Source organism: Meles meles, chromosome 6 (genome assembly GCF_922984935.1).
Source record: "Meles meles chromosome 6, mMelMel3.1 paternal haplotype, whole genome shotgun sequence".
In the NCBI taxonomy this organism is placed as follows: domain Eukaryota; kingdom Metazoa; phylum Chordata; class Mammalia; order Carnivora; family Mustelidae; genus Meles; species Meles meles.
The window spans coordinates 119325035-119345960 of record NC_060071.1 but is presented as its reverse complement, the minus strand read 5'-3'; the positions used below and the strand labels follow the sequence as shown (position 1 = coordinate 119345960).

General features: G+C 42.2%; 1 protein-coding gene and 1 non-coding gene across 3 annotated transcripts in view; one reads left to right on the top strand and one right to left on the bottom strand.

Moving 5' to 3' along the window:
* The window catches only part of DCAF5 (DDB1 and CUL4 associated factor 5), a 103376-nt gene that overhangs the window by 34009 nt on the left and 48441 nt on the right, over window positions 1-20926 (top strand). The gene's annotated exons all lie outside the window — the stretch shown is intronic.
* On the bottom strand, window positions 11739-11841 carry LOC123945338. Its single transcript, XR_006819180.1, has one exon. It is a non-coding gene; the product is annotated as a U6 spliceosomal RNA (small nuclear RNA).

The window sequence follows — 20926 nt, the reverse complement described above, 5'->3', positions numbered from 1 at the left end:
GGAGCAGCAGGGAGAGGGAGAACACACAAGCACACACAATTTTACATGCAATAGGGCTCCATCCCAGGACTCTGGGATCAGGACCTGATCTGAAAGCAGATGCTTAACCATCTGGGCCACCTAGGCGCCCCTTAAGATTTCATTTTTAAGTAATCTCTCTACGCAACATGGGGCTCGAACTCTCAACCCTGAGATCAAGAGTCCTGTGCCCCACTGACTGAGCCAGTCAGGCACCCCCTCTAGCACATTCTTTTAATGGCTGCATGATGTTCATTTATATGGTGTATCCAATAGCCAGGACTTCTTGTTTCCAGTTTGGGCATTATAAACAGTGCTGCCTTGAGCTTCATTGGCACAGCTATCTTGGCCTACCTTTGCAAAATATATATAGGAAATTGCTGTATCAAATGGTGTATGCTTTTATATTTTTTGATAAAAATGGTCACATTGTCTTGTCACCACAAAAGACTGTAGTGATTTACAAACCTACCAACTATGCATGACTACACATCTTATGGGGGGAAATATTCTCTTCCTGTTTTGCTTATGTCTTTAATTATGGGTGAGGTTATATGATTTCCTTGGTAACCTGTAGTTTTCAAAGCCCATATGGGAGAAAAGTCATCTAATAAGACTAATTGATACTCTTGACTGATTCTTTTCTTGGAATAAAAAGAAGGAGCACAGTGGACTAGAACGTTTTTACCTGTTTCTTTCAACTCTTCTAAGGTTCTTTGGGGCTCTGTGGGAGTGAGGCAGAAAAGGGGCATGAAATATTCTTGGGGTCCTGTTCTTCATCTGCTGGCATTTTGGGACTAAATTACAGATCTTTTCTGTTTGAATTCTCTCAGTATAAATTGGTGTTGGGAAGGAAAAGGGGGTGCTTTGTCATTTCCATGCAGGATTGATTATGCTGAGTTGGCAGTAGATGATTTGTCTCCTGAACACAGCTGCCTAGAAACCTCAACCTAGCTTGTGGGGCAATTGTGAATCCCCTGGGACAACAACCCTAGAACAAGGTAGATCTGTTCTAAGGGATACATAAAGTCTACAGAAATATTTTAGGAAATTTGTGAACCCCTTAAAATTGCAAGTAAAATTATGTGTGCTTGTGTATTCAACTGAGCACACATGTCAGTTTTTTCTAGGGATTGGGAAAGAGTTTTTACTAGGTTCTCCTAGAGACCTTTGACCCACAAGAAGAAAAAGTTGTTCAGCGTACTAATGGTTCTAGATTTATTTATTTACTTATTATTATTATTTTTTTAAGATTTTACTTATTTATTTGACAGAAAGAAACCCAGTGAGAGAGGTAACACAAGTAGGGAGATTGGGATAGGGAGAAGCAGGGTTCCCGCGGAGCAGGGAGCCCAATGTGGGACTCGATTCCAGGATCATGACCTGAGCCAAAGGCAGACGCTTAGCCGACTGAGCCACCCAGGCTCCCCACAATTCTAGATTTAGAACTTACTGTGGTACCTTATAGCAGGCTTATAAGCAATTTTTAGCCTATAATAGCTTGGGCATGTGAGTGAATTCTGGGCCTACTTGGGAGGTCTGCTGGTGTCCTAGAAACAAATATAATCTTCACAGATCAATAAGGGGGCCTTACACAGAACACTTTTTTCTTCCAGGCTTAACCTATGTATTGTTCCTTGCTGAAATGGTTTCTTGAGCCTACCCTAAGCCTAAGCTGTAGCTCTCTCCTTTAGGTTGGTAGTTTGTAGGAGTGTGAGCAGGGTCTTGTGTGCTCAGCTCCTGCCCTAAAATAAGTTGACTAGAGGACTGGCTGGTAGAATAAAATGTCAGCTCTAGAGGGGATTTAGTTATCATCTGATCTGACTTCCTTGTTGTACAACTGAAGAAACTATCCCAGCAAGGTTAGGCAGAAGAGCAAGGTGGTTTAGAGCGCAGGATCTAAAGCTGTCATACTGGCTGTACATCCAGGAAGTATACCTTAATAGCCCTGTGACCTTGAGTACGTTACTTCTCCTCTCAGTGCCTCAAAATAATAAATAATAGCTAACATTTATTAAGCATTACTTGTAAGGGATAATGATAATTACATGAACAGTTTTCTATTTAGTCCTTATGACAGCCTGGTGAAGTTGGTTCTGTTATTCGTATTTTTTTTTTTTTAATTTTATTTATTTATTTGACAGAGATCACAAGTAGGCAGAGAGGCAGGCAGAGAGAGAGGAATGGAAGCAGGCTCCCTGCTAGGCAGAGAGCCCCATGTGGGGCTTGATCCCAGGACCCCGGGATCATGACCTGAGCCGAAGGCAGAGGCTTTAACCCACTGAGCCACCCGGGCGCCCCTGTTATTCGTATTTTAATGATAAGGATATCAGGGCACAGAGAGTTGAAATAGCTTGTGTGCGTATGAGTGTATCATGTCCCCCCCCCTTTTTAAAGCAGATCAGTCCTCTATATACTAGTTTTCTTTCATCTGTGCTTCCTTGCAGTAGAACTTTGTCAGAATTCCTCCGATTTTTCCAGTACAGATATGTCCAACTCTGAGGTCCTGAGTCCTTTAGATATTCTACTACTGAGAGATAAATCCCTTTTCACTGTCTCCTGGCCCAGCCCCTGTCTACATGCTGGCTTTCCAGGTTATTTGTTCTTTTAATCCTGGAAACCTGCACATGGTATTTATTTTGCTGCAAAGCTTTAGAACAGAGGTTATAAACTAGTTGCCCATTGGTCAAATTCAACCCACAGAGATATTTTGCTATATCATTAATAGTGTTTGGGAAATTACACAGAAAAAAATCATAATTTCTAGCACCTCTTGAGAAAGTCAAAAGCTCTGGTATCATTGGAATTTCTCATATGGCAGTAGTCAGCTAAAGCTGTTGTGAATTCCTCCTCAGATCTTCGAGATGTGTTCCACCACTCCTTGATGTCTTAATCGAGGGGTGCTTCCTTCATTTACATTACTTGCCTCGCCCTGTAGACATTGGAGTTTTAAAGGTCTGTTTTAGGGATTGGAGTGGTAATGAGTGGGCCATTAGGGTGAACTGGGTAAGAGGAAAAACTTCACATGCACAAATAGACATTGCATGTTTAGATAAGGTGCCTTTCCTTTCATGCAGATTATTTCTGCTGATGTCTTTTTTTTTTTTTTTTTAAGATTTTATTTATTTACTTGACAGAGATCACAAGTAGTCAGAGAGGCAGGTGGGGTGGGGAGGTGGTGTGGGGAGGAAGCAGGTTCCCCGCTGAACAGAGAGCCCGCTATGGAGCTTGATCCCAGGACCCTGAGATCATGACCTGAGTGGAAGGCAGAGGCCCAACCCACTGAGCCACCCGGGCGCCCCTCTGCTGATGTCTTTTTGCAGCCATCCTGTTCTTTGTCACTGCCAACATCCCAGTTGTGTCTTGCTTGGACTGGTGCAGTGGCCTCTGAGCAGGTTTCAGATCTGCCATCTTCTAACATTGAGGGAATTCAGAAAAAGTAAAGATTCCCCTGCTGTTACTCAGCTTGTCTCATCCTTTTCATTCCCTGTTTCAGCTGACTGCTCACTCACCACCTCTCTCCTTTCTCATATCTTTAATTTCTGTCACTTGCTGTCAGAGACTGTTAGTTCTGTGACAGGTAATAGTGTCTTGCTTTGACAAGGATAATAAAGAGAGTGATTTTTTTCCCACTCAATAATAAAACTAGGGCAAGCCAGGAATTCCTATAAAGATTTACCTTATAAGATGGTGCTTTCACATGGTGTGTAAACGACACATATGAAATTGGGCAATAAGTGCAAAGTCCTACTATCAAAAAGGAAATTGCTCTCAGGACTTCACCTGGCTTTGGGAGACCTCTAGGTTAGATGTCTGTTTTGCAGGGCCTCTGTCAATTCTGCTGCAGTAGAGACCAAATTAAATGTAACTCCTTGCCTTCTGAACAAACCAGACCATCTCTGCTGCATTGCATTTTGAGGGTTGCTTATGCTAGAATGGGGCTCAGGGTACAGCTTCAGAGGCTGGAGAAGGTGCTCATGCTCTGGTGTTTGTTGAAACTTTAAAGAGTGAGCCTGTCCAGACCAGAATGCAAGGCCATTAGGGTAGACAAAGATTTCTTAAACATGACCCAAAAAGCACTCTACATGAAAGAAAAAAATGATAAATTGGATTTCATTCAAATTAAGAACTTCGGTTCATCAAAGACACTCAAGTGAAAAGATGAACCAAAAGACAAGCCATGATCTGGGAAAAAAATATTCATCATACATGTATTGAACAAGAATTCCTATCTACAGAATCTGTTCTAATAGAACTACAGATCAGCAATGGAACTACAGATCAGTAAAAGAAAATGTAACTTTTAAAATGAGCAGGACTGTTGAATAGGTGCTTCACAAAAGAAGGTAGACCAAATAGCCAATAAACATTTGAAAGGCATTCAGCTTCACTACTCCTGAGGGCAGTGCAAGTTAAAACCACAGTAAGTTATCACTATACATCCTGGATGGTTCAAATTAAAGAGACTGATAGTACCAAGTGTTGATAAGACTGTGGAGCAACTGAAAATCTCATACATTTTAGGTGAGGGTAATTTGCTACAACCACTTGGGAAAACTCCTTTGTCAATGTCTGCTAAATCTCCACGTGACTCTGTGACCAGCAGTCTCACCCTTAAGTATATCTAAGAGAAATGAGTACGGACTTCCACCAAAGATGTGTACGATAATATTCACAGATGCTTTATTCATAACGACCGAAAGCTGGAAACAACACAAATGTCCATCGAAGGAGAATGGATAAGTAAACTGCAGAATAGCCATACAATGGAACACCACATAGAATAAGAATGAACTGTAGGTACCCACTTTGACATGGGTGAATGTTGAATGAAAGTAGCCAGATAGATACAGAAGTGTATATGGCCTTCAGGAACAGGCAGGTTGTAGAATTCAGAATAGTGGTGACGTTTGGGAAGGGTATTAATATCCGGTTTTATACCTGGGTGGTAGTTTCATGAGTATATACTTCAGTAAAAAAAATTACTGAGCTACTGGGACGCCTGGGTGACTCGGTGGGTTAGGCCGCTGCCTTCGGCTCGGGTCATGATCCCAGGGTCCTGGGATCGAGTCCCGCATGGTCTCCTTGCTCGGCAGGGAGCCTGCTTCTCTCTCCACCTCTGCCTGCCTGTGTGCTCTCTCTCTCTCTCCTTCTCTCTGACAAATAAATAAAATTTAAAAAAAAATTAAAAAAAAATTACTGAGCTATATACTTAGAATTAGTATACTTTATTAAAGTATATTTAATATATTAATTTAAATTATGTTTTTTTAATTCACTTGTCAGAGAGCACGAGTAAGGACACACAAGCTGGTGGTTGGGAGGGAGAAGCAGGCTCACCGCTGAGCAAGGAGACCGAAGTGGGACTCCATCCCAGGAATCTGGAATGATGACCTGAGCTGATGGCAGATGCTTAACCAACTGAGCCACCCAGACACCCTATTTAATGTATTTAAAGTACATTTAAGTCTCATTCTCTCTCTCTCTCTCTCAAATAAATAAATAAATAAATAAATCTCTTTGAAAAGGGGGCACCTGAGGTGGCTCAGTTGGTTGGGAGACTGCCTTCGGCTCAGGCCATGATCCTGGAGTCACAGGATCAAGTCCCGCATCAGGCTCCCTGCTCAGCGGGGAGTCTGCTTTTCCCTCTGACCTCTCGCTCTCATTCTCATTCTCTCTCTCTCAAATAAATAAATAAATAAAATCTTAAAGTACATTTTAAAAAATCCAAGATCACTATTATCTTCACCTGGTTACTTGCCTTCCCTGTGACGCCAGTGGTTGTAGCAATATCACCAGCTCTTTAGGAAATGGTTTGAAGGAACAAAAGAGGGAGAGAGGACAGTCAGGAGGACCCAGCTGTTTGGATGGTGTAGAAAACTGCAAGAGAAAAGCTGGGCATCATTGGCGTTTAATTGTCAGAATGATTAGCTCTAATTGGGGGACATGCCTTCTCGTTAGCCACTCCTTTTTTTCTTTCTGTCCCCACTCAGCCATCTTTACATACATATACAATACTCAGACGGTATTCCATCCACCAAAACCTATAATAAACCCTTGTTTTCTCTCTAGAACTGTATTCCTTTCTTGTTTCTTTTTATCAGTGTCACCATCACTCCCACAGTCATCCTGGCCCAAATCCCAGAGTCCTATTTTCCTTTTCTATCTCTCTGTCCCTCTGCCATACCCAGCCTTGCTATGTGTTAGTGCCTGGCCACTATTTTCAGTTCTGAAAGCCCTAGCTCCATCTCAGGCCCATAGCACTATTTCCAGAAGGGACTGACTACTGGCTTCTTAACTTGCCTCTTGCTTCTGCCATGTAGTACATTTCCTTAAACATCACTCTTGCCATTCCCCCACCCAGGAGCTTTAGTGGATGCTTGTTATCTTTGTTCATGGCCATATCCCCAGAACCTATGTGTGGGATGCTCTAAGAAAATGTTTTTTGGAATGAATGTTTGACCTGCTTTACTAGATAAAATAACTCCTTCAGTAAGCAGTCTGCTTCTTCTCTGGTGCCATTGTCTCTTCTCTCTCTCCTTGTACTCTCTTCCATATACAAACACACATAGAGGAGTATGTCTCTGTTTTTTTTTGCGCTTTTCTTTGGCCAAATTTTAGTTACTTGTCAGGGTCCACAGTCAAATGGTAACTCATCAGGAAAAGCACCCTTGCTCCTTGTTGCATACTTTTTTTTTTAAGAATTTATTTATTAGAGAGAGAGTGAGAGAGAGAGAGAGAGCAAGGGAGGGGGTAGTGAGAGGAGGAGAAGCAGACTCCACACTGAGCAGGGAGCCCAACTTGGGGCTCAATCCCAGGACTCTGGGATCATGATCTGAGCCGAAAGCAGACACTTAACCGACTGAGCCACCCAGGTGTCCCTGTTACATATTCCTATAGAGATTTTTTTTTTAAGATTTTTTATTTATTTATTTATTTATTTATTTGACAGACAGAGATCACAAGTAGGCAGAGAGGGAGGCAGAGAGGAGGAAGCAGGTTCCCTGCAGAGAGCCCGATGCGAGGCTCGACCCCAGGACCCTGGGATCATAACCTGAGCCGAAGGCAGAGGCTTTAACCCACTGAGCCACCCAGGCGCCCCCCTGTTATATATTCTTAAGCACTGGGTGTTATATGCAACTAATAAATCATTGAACGCTACATCAAAAACTAATGATGTACTATATGCTGGCTAACTGAACATAATAATAATAAATACATACATACATATGTACATGGTACTCTGAAAAGAAAATAAAAAGCTTCTTTTACTCACTATGTCCCCAACACCTAGCACAGTCTGGGCACAGAATATGTGCCAGTGAATGAAGCTTTTTCTTCTGCAATAAGGGATCTCTCTTCGGAACCTCTGTAAAGTACTTAGAGTCTGTGGCATGGATGTTGCTTGGCTTAGTGGTTCTGTTGCTGCTTTTGCCATCATTAGTGATCTTTTTTTTTTTTTTTAAAGATTTTATTTATTTATTTGACAGAGAGAAATCACAAGAGAGGCAGGCAGAGAGAGAGGAAGGGAAGCAGGCTCTCCGCCGAGTGGAGAGCCCGATGTGGGACTCGATCCCAGGATTCTGAGACCATGACCTGAGCCGAAGGCAGCGGCCTAACCCACTGAGCCACCCAGGCGCCCTCATTAGTGATCTTTTGATAGGAGTATTTATCTCCAGCTAGACTAATAGTATTTTTTTAATTTCCTTCCCAGTACCCAGGAATTGCTTCTCAGAAATGAAGTGCTTGTCCTGAGCTGTACTATTACCTGTCATGTTTTCCTTTATTTATTTATTTGAGAGACAGACAGACAGACAGACAGAGATAGTGAGAGAGAGAGCACCAGTGGGGAGGAGAGGGAGAAGCAGACTCCCTGCTGAGCAGGGAACCTGATGTGGGTCTCAATCCAGGGACCCTAGGATCATGACTTGAGCCAAAGGCAGACGCTTAACTGATTGAGCCACCCAGGCACCTCCGTCACGTTTTCCTATGGATTTTTAAGGACAGGGCCTTGTTTTATTTATCTCTGATCATTGGAGCCTAGAACAACACTTAAGACTATTGTGTTCAGTAAATACCAAATGAATGCAGTTTTATATTATCCCCAAATAGTCTGCATATTCAGCGTAAGCTTTCTGTAATGTTTTCTGGACCTTTTAATTCCTTCAGTGTAACGGCATGGATCAAAATTTTGTCTCTAAGGAATAAATCCCTAAAGGAGGTTGTAAGGGTTCTTACTGGGTTTTGACTGCCTGTCAGAGTTCTGTGTAAGCCAGAGATTCTCGTGACGTTGCTCTCTAGTTTTTAGGCCACGAGGTGGAGCTCTAGAATCAGCTTTGTCCATTGGAAGGCACCACGGCCCCTGGTAGTCTCAGACTTTAGAGGGCATCAGAATCACCTGGGAATCTAGTTAAAATGCTCCTTCCTGGAGCACAGATCCAGAGATTGAATTGTTAAGACCTGAGGCAGGACCTGTGAATCTGCCATTTGCAATGGCTCTTCCAGATGATTAAGCAACTTCACATTTCCTGCAAGATGGAGCTGTGGTTATTAAAAGGTCCATGTTGGGGTTGGGGGGTTAGGGGAAGGTCCGTGTTGAATTTATTTCTGTGTTCATTCTGATCCAGGGTCTTTGGACTTTAGGCCAGAGCTTCCCCATTCCCATTCCTTTGCACAAACACAAATGTGCCTTTTATAACAGGAGACTTCAGAACATCTGGGGAATGGATGGGAGTTCTGGAAGCATGTACCAGTCCATATCCTTCCTTTAATATTCCCAAATATTGCTATTCGGAAGGAGGTGATGTCAAATCCTTAAATCAAGTGGGCTTTCTTGTTGTAAAATCAAATCTTTTCTCTTTAAAAAAATTTTTATGGTAAAAAAAAATTTAGATACAAATATTAGTAAAAGGAATACTAATGTACCATTACTCAGCTTCAGTATTTAACCCATGGACAGTCTTGCTTCATTTATTCCTCATCTGTGACGTCCCTTCCCAAATGAATCGATTTCCCTGTAAAATGATCTCATTTCTTTGTAAATACTTTAGTATGTATCTCTGAAAGATAACTCTTTTCCTTTTTATTTTTTAAGGATTTTATTTATTTATTTGACAGAGCGGGAGAGCACAGGCAAGGGAAGTGAGAAAGGGAGAAGGGGACTCAGGCCCCCCACTGAACAGGGAACCCAGTGTGGGGCTCCATCTCAGGGCCTTGAGATCATGACCTGAGCAGAAGGCAGACGCTTCACCACTGAGCCACCCAGATGCCCCAGGATAATTCTTTTTTAAACTGAGATAAATTCAGGAGCACTTGGGTGGCTGGGTCATTAAGCATCTGCCTTCAGCTCAGGTCATGCTCCCAGGGTCGTGGGATCGAGCCCCACATTGGGCTCCCTGCACTTCAGGAAGCCTGCTTCTCCCTCTTCCACACCCCGCTTTTGTTCCCTCTCGCACTGTGTCTCTCTTTGTCAAATAAATAAACTAAATCTTTAAAAATAAATAAATAAATAGAGGTAGAATTCACATAACAAAATTAACCATTTTAAAGTGAAAAGGTCAACAGCATGTAGCATGTTTACAGTGTTTTATAACCACCATCTCTATCTAGTTCCAAAACATTTTCATTCTCCTAAATTAAAACTCATACCCTTTATGCCGTGACTCCCCAAAATACTTTTCTCTTGGTAGCTTCTGGCTACCATCTGTCTGCTTTCTGTTTCTATGGATTTACCTGTTCCAGCTGTTTTGTACATTATGTTACCTTTGGTCTGGCTGCTTATACTTATCATCAGGTTTTCAAGACTCATCCACATTGTAGCATGTATCAGTACTTCATTCCTTTTTATGGCTGGATAATATTCTATTGTATGGATATACCACATTTTGTTAATCACCCTTTGATAGGTATTTGAGTTGTTTACATTTCTTGGTACTATGAACAGTGCTACTATCAACATTCATGAAGAAGTATTTGTTTTGAGTACCTGTTTTCAGTTCTTTCAGGTATATACCTAGGAGGAGAATTGCTGGGTCATATGGTAATCCTATGTTAAACTTCTTGAGGAACTGCCAAATTGCTTTCTATAAAAAGATAATTCTGGGCGCCTGGGTGGCTCAGTGGGTTGAGCCGCTGCCTTCGGCTCAGGTCATGATCTCAGGGTCCTGGGATCGAGTCCCGCATCAGGCTCTCTGCTCAGCAGCAAGCCTGCTTTCCTCTCTCTCTCTGCCTGCCTCTCCGTCTACTTGTGCTCTCTCTCTGTCAAATAAATAAATAAAATCTTTAAAAAAAAAAAAAAGAATCATTTGTTAAAAAAAATAATAATAATAATTCTTTTAAAAAACATAATCCCAGTATTATCATACCTAAGAAATAACAATAACTTCTTAATATCATTGCATCTATTTAATTAGTGTTTAAATTTTCTTAATTGTTGGGGTACCTGGCTGGTTCATTTGGTAGAGCATGTAACTCTTGATCTCGGGATTGTGAATTCAAGCCCCACACTGGGTATGGAGATTACTTAAAATCTTAAAAAAAGAAAATTTCCTTAATTGTCTCATGAATGCTACAAATGAATCAGGATTTAGATAGGGTTCATACAAAGCAATTAGTTAATATGGCTTCTGAGTCTCTTAATCTATAAGTATTCCCACCTCTCACATTTTTCCCTTGCAAATCTATTTGTTAAAATAACAGTATTATTGGGGGGCACCTGGGTGGCTCAGTGGGTTAAGCCTCTGCCTTCAGCTCAGGTCATGATCTCAGGGGCCTGGGATCGAGCCCCACATCGGGCTCTCTGCTCAGCGGGGAGCCTGCTTCCTCCTCTCTCTCTGCCTGCCTCTCTGCTTACTCGTGATCTCTCTCTGTCAAATAAATAAATCTAAAAAAAAAAAAATAGTATTATTGGGGCACCTGGGTGGCTCAGGCATTAAGCGTCTGCCTTCAGCTCAGGTCATGATCCTGGGGTCCTGGGATCGAGTCCCGCATCGGGCTCCCTGCTCGGCGGGGAGCCTGCTTCTCCCACTCCTACTCGCCCTGCTTGTGTTCCCTCTCTCTCTCTGTGTCAAATAAATAAATAAAATATTTTAAAAAAATAACAGTATTATTTATCTTACGGAATTTCTCACATTTTATATTATAGTGATCGCATTTTACACTGTTGTTTAGCATGTTTCTTCTGACCCATTTTTTCCTGTAAACTGTTTTTAGATTAAGGGGCTTGAAGTGATTCAGGGTTTTGTGGGTGGTTTTATTTTTGGGGGGTTTTTTTGGTTGTTGTTACAAAAATATTTCATAGGTGGCGTTAGATATATCCATAAGGAAGCTAAAAATGTCTAGTTTTATCTCTACTTTTGTTTTAAAATACATTGACCGACTTCTAATTTGGCTTTTTGAAATACAAGTGGTGCTGCTAAAGTTGCGGAGAAACCGGATCCCTCCTACATTGCTGGTGGGAATGTACCATTGTATAGCCACTCTGAAACATAGTTTGGTAGTTCCTTTATAGATTAAAAATGAACTTCCCAGTCTCAAAAGTTACATACTGCATGATTCCATGTAAACATTCACAAACTAATATATTTGAACAGATGGAGAACCGATAAGTGGTTGCCAGATGTTAGCAATGGGGATAGAGTGGGGATCAATGTGGCCATACAAGGAAAGGTAGCATGAGGGAGTCTTGTGATGATGGTAACATAAGTGTCTTTTTTTTTTTTTTTAATATGGAATGCTTCACGAATTTCCCTGTCATCCTTGTGCAAGGGTGATGCTGATCTTCTCTGTATCGTCCAATTTTAGTATAGCTGATGCGAACACCACAGGTATTTTAATTATAGTGGTTACGTGAAGCTGTGCATGTGATCTAATTGCATACAGGTACAAAGACACACACACACCATACACACACACACACACACACACACACACACACACACACTTACGCACAAATGAGTGCATGTGTAGTCGACAAAATCTGAATAAGCTCTGTAGATTGTATCAATGTAAATTTCCTGGTTTTGGTATTTTACTATTGTTATGTAGGATGGTAACACTGGGAGAGGGTGGCTAAAGGGTACAAAGGACCTTGTACATGTCTCTGCAACTTCCTCTGAATCTGTACTTGCTTCAGAATTAGAAGTTAAAAAAATATGAATTCTGTCTTAGTAATGTTCTCCTTTTAAAATTTTGAATAAAGCTGAAGTCCATTCTGACTACTACTTCTTCCAGTCCTGGTCCCCTGTCCCCTCCCCTGAGGGTAATGAGTGTTGGGAATTTGTAGTATATGCCTCCAGAACTTTTGTGTTTTTTTACTTTTATATGCTGACATATGTACCCATAGAAAACACACAGAGTTGTCTCTGTATGCACGTATGTTTTTCACTCATCAGTATGTGTTGGAAATTTACCCATACATTAATATACCTGGATTTATCTCATTTCTTTTGCCAGTTAAGAATTTGAGTCAACTCTCTGACTCTTTCTGTTGAGTCAGCTGAGATTTTTCTTCTAGAATTCTACTGTAAGCACTCCCACCCCTGTGTCCCCAGTGGAGGGTGGACATTCTTCCTGTGTCTTTCACTACACATGTTCCCCTTACTACAACACTATTTGTGTTATAGATGGAAACTTCTGGTTTCCTTATCCCTAATTGGTTCTTGAGGTTGTCTCCTTCATCTTTTTTTTTTTCTTAAGATTTTATTTATTGGGGTGCCTGGGTGGCTCAGTTGTTAAGTGTCTGCCTTCGGCTCAGTCATGATCCCAGTGTCCTGGAATCAAGCCCCGAATCGGGCTCCCTGCTCAGCGGAATCGTGCTTCTCCCTTTCCCACTCCCTTTGCTTGTGTTCCCTCTCTTGCTGTGTATGTCTCTCTCTCTCTCAAATAAATAAAATCTTTAAAAAAAAAGATTTTATTTATGTATTTGACAGAGACAGCAAGAGAGGGAACACAAGCAAGGGGATAGGGAGAGGGAGAGAAGCAGGTTCCCCGCTGAGTAGGGAGCCTGAGAGGGGCTCCAGTCCCAGGACCCTGGGATCATGACCTGAGCTGAAGGCAGGCGCTTAACAACTGAGCCACCTAGGTACCCCATCTCCTTCATCTTATTTCATACTTGAAACTATGGGCCTAGTGCAGTATGTAAAATAGTTAGCAGATATTCAGTAAATGTTTATTCAGTAAATGCATGCATGAATACAAGTTAATGAATGACAGGACAGGGTGTGAAGTGAATTACTTAGATAAATCCTCTGGCCCTGATGCCTCCTCATCTGATACTATTCTCTTGGGTAGAATAATCCATCTCCACCATGTATTCTGTGAAATCTTGTTTTTTTGCTTTGCAGTTTATTTGTTTTTAAGAATTATTTATTTGAGAGAGAGGTGGGAGGGACAGAGGGAGAGGGAGAGAGAAACTCAAGCAGACTCCGCGCTGAGCATGGAGCCCCACATGGGGTTCAATCTCACCATCTAGTATCATGACCTGAGGCGAAACCAGGAGTCCAGCGCTTAACCATCTGTGCTACCAAGGTGCCCCTCTGTGAAATCCTGTTGAGCCAAGAAGCAGAAGAAACTTGCTGGTCCTACATCTGCTGCTTATCTGTCTTGTGCTCAGGACCAAATCATGTAACTGCTCAGGACCTTGGTTTCCACCAGTGTGAAATGAGAATCATGTAATCAAGGCCTGAGCTGAAGGCAGATGCTTAACCTACTGAGCCACCCAGGCGCCCTGCCTCTTACAGTTTTTCCAATTTTCTGCTGCTTTGTGCCTTGCTTCTCAGATTGGGTTTCATGTGTAGATAAATGTCAGGACCCATGTGAACTTTGGTGGATCCCATTTTCCTTTTTAATGTACAAAATCAGAGTTTTTCAAACTGCTGCTCACGATCCATTAGATCATTCATTCAGCAGCTCTTTATTGAATGACGATTATGTGTCTGGCACTGTTTAAGCACTTGGGATATATGGGGAAAACATACAAAAGCTCACAGTCTAGTGGAAAAAGACAAATAGGAAACAAAATAAATACATAAAAATATATGGTATATAAGGTGGTGATTCATGTACTACAGAAAAATAAAGCAGGCAAGGGAGACAGGGAGTACTGGGGAGCTTGTATTTTTGTACAGGGTGTCAGGGCCTGGTTGAGGAGGATACTTGAATAAAGAGGTGAGTGAATGAATCAGGAGAATCCCTGGAGAGGAGCATTCTGGACTTCAGGCTCTGCAAATGCAGACCCTGAAGCAGAAGCATGTTTGACTTGTTCTAGGATCAGCAGGAGGCATAAGGTGGTTGAAGTAGAATAAGGTAAGAAGAGTGCTAGAAGGTGGGGTCAGAGATACAGGGATCAGGGAGGTGGTTGTCTAGGGTTTTACTGGTGTCCTAAGGAACTGGTTTTTACTCTGGTGTAAATGGGGAGCCACTGGATGAGCTTTAGCAAAGGAATGATGTGTTCTGACTCATGGTTCAGCATCCCTCTGGCTGTGTTATTCAAGATAAATGAAGCATGGGCCAAGAGTGGAAGCAAGGAGGCTAAGGTAGGAAGCTCTTTCAATAAATCTGTGGGCCACGACATCAATTTAGATGGCCACAAGTATTTATTAAATAAAAAAAACATAGAATAGAAAATCAGTGCAGGGGCGCCTGGGTGGCTCAGTGGATTAAGCCGCTGCCTTCGGCTCAGGTCATGATCTCAGGGTCCTGGGATCGAGCCCCGCATCGGGCTCTCTGCTCCGCAGGGAGCCTGCTTCCTCCTCTCTTTCTGCCTGCCTCTCTGCTCACTTGTGATCTCTCTCTCTGTCAAATAAATAAATAAAATCTTGAAAAAAAAAAAAAAAAAAAAAAGAAAATCAGTGCATAGCATTGTAGTAGGTGGTAAGTATTGTTTAATGAAGTTATGCTAAAAGATGTGGGTGTACTGATGCGGTATAAAATGTACTTTACAAAAGATTGCGAGAAAAAAGTTTCAAAGCCATTATTCTAAGACAGTTCTATGATTGCCAACTAGAAGGGACTTTGGTGTTTGGATACGTTCTCAGTGAGCAGCTCCTATGAGAAACAGGCTGGCTTCCTGTTTCTTCTCCCGTCAGTCACCAGTTTGGCCTGGCCTTCCCTCCCTTTCTTTTGCATCCCTCGCATCTCTCCTTTTCAACTGTTGTGTAGGAGTTCTTCCTAGAAGGTAAGAAATTGTGATTTTGTTTTCAGACCCTCTTCTGCTTAGGAATTTTTCCAGACTTGGCGTCTTTCTTCTTTAACATTCCTCCAGCTTTGTGGTCTTGTACCCTAACAGTCATGTACCTACCCCAGTTTCCCCTCCTGCCATCAGGGACTGACTGTTTACCTGCATGTATTCCCACCCGCTCCTGCAGCACTGTCACCGTTGCTATAGGAGCTGCCGTCCCAGTCTCCCTCTTCCCTGGCTTTTTCCTGCCTCTTGCCACCCACTGTTCATTAAACTCTCCCTTTCCAGTTTTATGTACTGGGAGGTCGGGGCTGATGCTAATGTGAAAATCTGTCAGAAGGTAGGACCAGGAGTAGTTAGTTGTAAGTGAAGATTAAATGGCTGCTTACGAAATCCCTCTCTGTTTTCTGTAGCTTGGGATGAAGGAGGATTCTGAGTAAGCCAGGCCATCTGATGAACTGAGATGACTAAATGTTGAGTTCTTTGTTCTGTGGGAAATTCATGAGTGTTCTGGAACAAATCTTTTGGTTATGGCAGTGCCTCTTACTTTATTTTGCGATCTTGTTTGGTTCTGTGTGGTTTTGGGGATCTCTGGGCCAAATGCAAAAATTTAGGTTCCAGATCACGTCAACTTTGGGTATGTCCCTGTTCTGGAAGATGGTGTGATTAGAAACACTGCAAGCCTGCCATCCACGTTTGCTTCGTGGAGGGACTAGATAATGTCATTTGATCATTTAAAGAAGTGTCTCTCTTTTTTAAAAGATTTATTTTATTTTATTTTTTTAAAGATTTTATTTATTTATTAGTCAGAGAGTGAGCGAGAGAGAGTGAGAGAGAGTGAGCACAGGCAGACAGAGTAGCAGGCAGAGTCAGAGGGCAAAGCAGGCTCCTCGCCGAGCAAGGAGCCCCATGTGGGACTCGATCCCAGGACGCTGGGATCATGACCTGAGCCGAAGGCAGCCGCTTAACCAACTGAGCCACCCAGATGTCCCTAAAAGATTTTATTTTTAAGTAATCTCTGTACCTACACCATGGGGCTCAAACCCACAACCATGAGATCAAGAGTTGCATGCTCTATTGACTGAGCCAGCCAGGCGCCCCTATCCAAAGATCGATCTTTCTTTTTTTTTTTTTAAGATTTTATTTATTTATTTGACAGAGAGAGATCACAAGTAGGCAGAGAGGCAGATAGAGAGAGTGAGAGGGAAGCAGACCTGCCGAGCAGAGAGCCCGATACGGGACTCGATCCCAAGACCCTGAGATCATGACATGAGCCAAAGGCAGCGGCTTAAACCATTGAGCCACCCAGGCGCCCCAATCCAAAGATCTCTTTATCAGAAATTTACGAGGCCCTTCTGCCAGCTTCAGTCAAACTTAAATTTCTGGATGTTCAAGAAGGGAAGGAAATCTTACCAGGTATGCTGAACCTGTATCTATATTTCAAGCCAGAGAGGTTTGACAACAAATCATCTTCTGGGGAAAGTGAGTTTGTTTAGACACAGATCACAGCGTTACCTTTCTCATACTAGTTATCTAATAGTTCCAGCTTCCTCTAGAGAAGTCTCAATCTTGGAATTGAGGATTGTGTTAGAAAAAACAAAAGAAAAACCCCAGGTTTTCCTGCCAGTTCACATAAAAGAAATGGCTAAGGGATTATTATGACCCTGAGCATACTTAAATAAGATTGGTGTGGGCTGTGACTCCCTGAACTTGTTTGCTTTCTAATTCTAGTGTTGTCTAGGATTTGTCATATTCTATGGGTTCTGCAAGTACAAAATGTCCTTTACTCCTTATAGGTTATCCCATCCTAAAGCAGAAACTGGAGGGGAGGAAGGGATTTCCCCCACCTATATAGGATCTTGGTTTTGCCACTCTGGTTGTACAATACCAGGTCTGATGTCTGTGATTTGGAATAACAGTGCATTTCATGGGTGTTATTGAAGCTTTCACTTGGAAACTGTAAGGAATTTCATGCTGGTGGGCATTGGTAAATCATGTTGGTACCGGCAGATGAATTACTTAGTCATGGTTTTATGGAAATCTAGGTCCATAGAATCTAATCTTGGAAAAGTTAGCAGTGCCCTGTCTTGTGTTGAACATGATCACAACGTATCTTTGTCCCAGTTACTTTCCTTGGAAACAGCCTTAGCCTGTTTCTCTTCTATTCCAAGGCCTTATCCTTGGCCAAGTACTTTTAAAAATGTACTTTTTACTCCGTAAGAGCAATAAAAAAGTCCATTTGAATACTGGGGGTGGGAGGCAGCAAAAAAGGGAAAAATTCAGGAGACCACACTAGTGAGAAATATTTTCCTGTTGTTCTGTGGTTCTCTTGCTTTTCGTCCTGGATCTTTTACATGCTGACCCTTGGATTACCTCCTACCCCATTCTTGTTGCATTTTATGACAAATCATTGGTTGAAGATGGGTTGAGAATAGATTTTTTGCTTTTCTTTTTCTAAATAAGGATATTTTGAGTTGAACACATTTTAATCTGTTGCTTGTCCTTTCAAGATACTGCTCGTCTTGTCTGGGTGCATAATGGTGGCCATTTTTCTGAAGAGCGGGGATAGTGCCCTGTCCCTTATCAAGATCAAGAGTTGAGAAAGCAAGTAAAGATTGAGGCAGTCTTCCCTCAGTTCTCCAAGCGGAAATGAGAGACTTCTCCATTGGGGAATGTATTGATGACAGGAAAAAGACATTTCAGGCATTCTTGGTAGAGAGGAACTCTGATTTTCAAAAGGAATTAGAGTCCTTTCTGCTAATGGACATGGGGCTGTAAAAAGTGCCATATTGTATAGTTGGGTTTTTTTGAACCTCTGGTAATCTACCTTCTCTCCACCTTGTTTTCCTCCTGACCGCATTCTCTCTTCTCTTCCTGCTTCCTTTCCCCCAAAATGCCAAAAATGAAACCATGTTTCTCAAAGTGGTTTGAAAGTCACATGCATCGGAGTTAATTGGCGTTGTTAAATTCAGATTCCTGGGCCCACTTCCCAGATTGAATTAGAATATCTGGGGGTGGATCCAGAGAATCCACATTTTTAAAGAGTCCCAGATGACTTCTCAGGTACTTTGCTCTTGGAACCTTAAACTGCAGATCTTTGACATAATCTTTATATCTTGACTGTGAGGGCAGACTGCTTCTAAGCTTTTTCTTCCTAATGAACTAGGTCATCCTTACCATTCTCACCAGGAAGAGCCAGCTGTAGAGCCCCTGCTGAGAAATCATGGTTAACATCATTCTCTGTCTGGATTTCAGGTATCATTTTGCCCTCTAGAAGGAGTTGAATTTTGTGCCCAAACACGAAGTATTCCGTTTTAGCAGCTGATGCTTTTTAGACAGCCCCCCCAGACGCTCTAGGAGCGAGTTCTACACCCTTCCCTCTGTGTGAGAGAAAGGAGTTCTCTGCCCAGAAGCACAGGCGAGAGAAGTTAGTGACTCTCCTAGAGCCCACAAACAGACCTCTGTAGGGTGGCTAGAATGCAAAATCGGTCAAGGAGCTCTGGTGGGGGTGGGATGGGCCCGATGCCTGTCCTGGTCAGACTTCAACAGGTCTGACTAGAATCAGCAGAGGAAATTCCTGTTAACCGATGCAAAGGGTGTTTGCCAGAGGCCCCAGCTTTCCTGTCAGCTTTCCTGAGCCGATGCAAACCCCTGCTGCTGTTGCTGGTGTGGGGCTGGCCAAGTTTCTTGCCGTGGAGTCTTGTTTCCACCCCCAGCTCCTCTTCAGTCCTACAGATGGTGGTTTATTTGTACACTCTGTGCTGCTGTGGGATTGAAAGCCTCTCATTGTTTTTGAGCTCAGTGTTTACATAACACCACATGCCTGTGGCAGCTAGGGCACCCTGTGAAGGAAATGCCTGTACTCTAACAGCCCCGTCATTCATTCTCTCTATGTGAGTGAGTGTGGACTCTGTTGAGGACCATTATGAGAACATTTCTCTGCAGAGATTATTACTTGGGGCCTGCAGGGCTACTAGCCTTCTTCTTGATGTTGGGAGTACTAGGGTCTGTTTCAAGTCTTTTTTCTCTTTCCATTCTTTTCAATCCTACAAGGATTAAAGCCTGTTTTGCCCCAAGCCTCGTTTCCGCATGGAGCTGCAGTACCAGAGCTTGCCTCCCTCTGGTGAGAAGACTTCTCTGAAAGACACAGGGCTGACCCACGGTCGTGTAGGTGTAGATGGTTTGATGACTAGGCCAGGTTGCCAGTGCCTTTGCACGTGGTTCCAGGGGCTCCTTTTCCTATGGGAATATGGGAATTCCTATGGGAATATTCCTATAGGATATCTCTTTTCCTGTCCCCTTGATTTTACCCTTCACGCTCACAGCAAAAAAAGAAAATGTGTTGTCTTCATTCAATATTAAATCTCTTCTGGTAGTTTATAGCTCTTTAAGTTTTCACTTGGTAGAATGCTATTAAAACTTCTTCCTTAAAAATGTTCAGATAAATCTGCCAGGCTCTAATTTAGGTCTCTCAAGGCCGTTTCCAGTTCTTTGATTCCCTAGAATTTATAAGCTGTTTTTTTCCTAAAACTACTAGGACTCTCTTCTTTCCAGGACAACAATGTCTGTGTGCGGCAAAATGAGTTCGTAGTTCGTAGTTTGGATGTCACATAAATTTCTCCATCACTCCTGGTGTATATACTTAACCTCACTTTCCTGCCAGTAATTCAGCGCCCCAAGAATTGACCACAGAGTACAAAAGAAGTTGGTTATGATATGGTCAGTGAGTAGTTCATCCCTTTATAATGAAATAGAGTCTGGTTAATCAAGGGTGCTAATTACTGGAAGATAAACACACAGATACACACCCTTTGCTATTTAGTATTGTATAATTGTTAATGTTTATGGCCAGTCTGGTTCACTGTAAAACTGAAAGTATCTTCTGAGTCATCAAAAGAAATTATTTGGAACCATACTGTGTGAGTTTGTTTTAATGTTAGGAATATTATGAGACTCCAGAAGAATAGTAGGCAAACCAGAGTGTATCAGTCTGCCTAGTGAAGCTAGATAAATATATTAGCCAAAGTACATATAGACTTGTTGGGAATTCTACAGGAAAACAAGTCATCGTGCTTCTCTAATTGTTACAGTACTTACCCTGCATTTAAATTGAAATTTTTTGTTTAACATTTACTCTTTAGTTATGCCATATAGAACATAAAGTTTTTGTGAACAGATTAAAAATTCAAAAATAAATGCTTAAGTAATAAAATTATTTTTTAGAAGTTTTTTTATTCATAAGAGAGGGTGTACACGGGAGCACAGGGGTGGGGGGAGAGGGACAAGCAGACATACCACCGAGCAAGGAGCCTGACAAGGGCTCCACCCCAGGACCCCAGGATCATGACTTGAGCTGAAGTCAGATACTTAACAGACTGAGCCACCCAGGCACCCCAGTAATAAAATGATCATTGTTAAAAAAAATATCCAGGGGCACCTGGGTGGCTCAGTTGTTTAAGCAACTGCCTTCAGCTCAGGTCATGATCCTGGAGTCCCAGGATCAAGTCCCGCATCAGGGGACTTGACCCTCCCTCTTCTCAGGCTCTCTCTCTCATTCTCTCTCTTTCAAATAAATAAATAAAATCTTTAGGAAATATATCCAAAATAAACAGTTAAGTATCTGTTTTTCTTGCTGATGTGCTTTGTATCTCTAACACAAGGATAAATATGTCCCTTAAATGTCATCCATGATTAGCCAGTTAGAGTGGACACAACTTATCTTGCAGGGAC